Source organism: Nanorana parkeri, unplaced genomic scaffold (genome assembly GCF_000935625.1).
Source record: "Nanorana parkeri isolate BGI_ZX_2015 unplaced genomic scaffold, ASM93562v1 scaffold1078, whole genome shotgun sequence".
Classification (NCBI taxonomy): domain Eukaryota; kingdom Metazoa; phylum Chordata; class Amphibia; order Anura; family Dicroglossidae; genus Nanorana; species Nanorana parkeri.
In genome coordinates this window covers 153,207-155,423 of record NW_017307346.1, presented here as the reverse complement: position 1 = coordinate 155,423, position 2,217 = coordinate 153,207, and the positions used below count along the sequence as shown (strand labels likewise).

Below are 2,217 nucleotides of genomic sequence, written 5' to 3'. Positions count from 1 at the left end.
CTAATTATAATAAAAAATAAAACCCCCAGTGGTGATTAAATACCACCAAAATAAAGCTCTATCTGTCCCTAAAAAATGGTGTAAAATTAATTTCAGTACAGCGTTGCATGACAGAATAAACGTCAGTCAAAGTATCGCAGCGCTGAATACTGAAAAATGGCCTGGATGTGAAGGGGGTCTAAACACCTGGTCTTGAAGTGGTTAACCAAGGTGTAGTCAGATTAGATCTATCCCCACAGTACAGTACAAATCCGCCTAAAAAATACTTTCTCATGTGCAACATTACAGCAAAACATGTGTAGTTTGGTGTGTCCTAAAATACAATTCAGTTCAGAGCCCACTCTCCTGCTTACCTTGTTGCGTTGCAGGGAGGAGGCTGTGAGGCGGCTCGGCGGTCCCGGTTATCGGTGGTCGATTGGTAGGGTCTTATGCTGACCTTCCCAATCGATCCTGCACAATCCTTTCGGCCAGTTATCTGCTGCTCGAGGCAAACGCCTTGTTTGCCTCGCGGCAGATACGCCCCTGACTTTACATGTAGATGTTTTATAGGGTTTGAAGGGTTTAGCTTTTGGCATTACCACTAAACTTTGTGTGTAATTGGAACTTTTACAATGCTTATCATCTACTGTTAGTTTATCATCATTGGTCTATTTTTGATCTGTTTAAAAGGAAATATCAACGTAACACAAATTCAGTTTTGTGCTCATTCATTAAGGGACACAGGAGAAGTAGTAATCGTAGATGACTGTGTTTTCAGCTGCCTTCAGGAATGGACACTGGCAATCACAAAAACTGTTAAAGCTCAGCCCCAGTATAACCATGACCACAGCCATGCTGGCCTTTGCTAGTGTCCCTGGAGGTTAAACGCAGTTACCACATATGTGTATGCTGCTTGAGCTTGTCTCTCCACAACAGCTATCTGGATCATCTAGTACTCAGCAATGCCTCAGAGGCTGTACTTGGACCACACTGAGCTGAAGATTGCAGGGCCTGCTTGTAATGTGAGTTTCGGGCACTGGGCTCTGCTAGTGTACACAGTGTTCTGGTTTGTTAGCCATGGAGTGCTTTACAGGTCACAGCCTGTAGTATGTACTGACCTCTGAAAACTCACTCTGTGAGGGCAAAGATATACTGGAATGTGACCTTTGGGTACTGGAATTTGCTAGTGGCACCTTCCTCACCTCTGTGTATTTTGTTAGGCCACAGAACATTCCACAGTTTTAGAGCAGGAGTGCATTCTTGCTGTACCTCAATCATTGATTTCTCCATGTGTAGTCATAGCTTGATAAGTATGTCTCTGTAAGGGGCCACATCATCCTTGATATGTTTGCATTATACTCTGCACATGGTGCTTTGCTTACCCTACAGCAGGGGCGCCCACTATTTTTCGTCTGGAGATCTACTTTTCAAATGACGAGCTCATTGAGATCTACCAACGAAAAAACACCTGCATTCAGGGGCGGGAGGTGGCGTAGGCTGCGCAGGCAGGCCCCTCACCCACAGTGCGATCGCCTGCATTAGTGGCTGTGTTCCAGTCCAGTGCGATCCGCAAAAATGCTGCAAGCACTATTTTTGCAGATCGCACTGGACCGGAATGCAGGCACTAATGTGCCTGCGTTCCGAGTGCGGGCGATCGCAATGTGGGCGATGCCATTGACTTCAATACAGCTCCACACCTCCTCCCGCACCTGAACGCAGGGAGTCGGCCGGCTTACATTCCAGTGCGCCCTACAGGTCCCGGCGTCCTATCCTCCCGTGGTGCTCGTGTGGCCGACGTTGCACATGGGGTGTCCTGCACCTTTCCATCTGCAGCGTCTGACACATTCAGCTGGCAGCCGCACGAGCACCACGGGAGCATAGCCGTAGCCAGCTCCTTTTGCACCTGAGGCAAGAAAAAAAACAACGTTTTTTAAATTTATTTTTTACTATTTTTTATTTTATTTTCATTATTTTTTTAAATTTTTTTATTTTATTTTACTCTTGGGGAGGCTTCGGGGAAATATTAGGGGTCTAAAAAGCCCCCTGATATTTCCCTTTTAAAATAGAAAAAGAAATTGAGGACACAAAGTCCTCAATCTCTTCTTCTGCAGCCTCTATTCTAAATGAATGGAAAGCAAAGAGGCTTCCCATTCATTCAGAAAATATTTTACTATCAAGCAGTTTCTGAATGGGGAGGAGCCTCTGTACAGAGTGCTTCTCCCCATTGAGAAACTCATG

General features: G+C 45.5%; 1 protein-coding gene across 2 annotated transcripts in view; it reads left to right on the top strand.

Moving 5' to 3' along the window:
* Positions 1-2,217, top strand: part of KTI12 (KTI12 chromatin associated homolog) — a 34,537-nt gene that overhangs the window by 28,004 nt on the left and 4,316 nt on the right. The window lies entirely within an intron of this gene.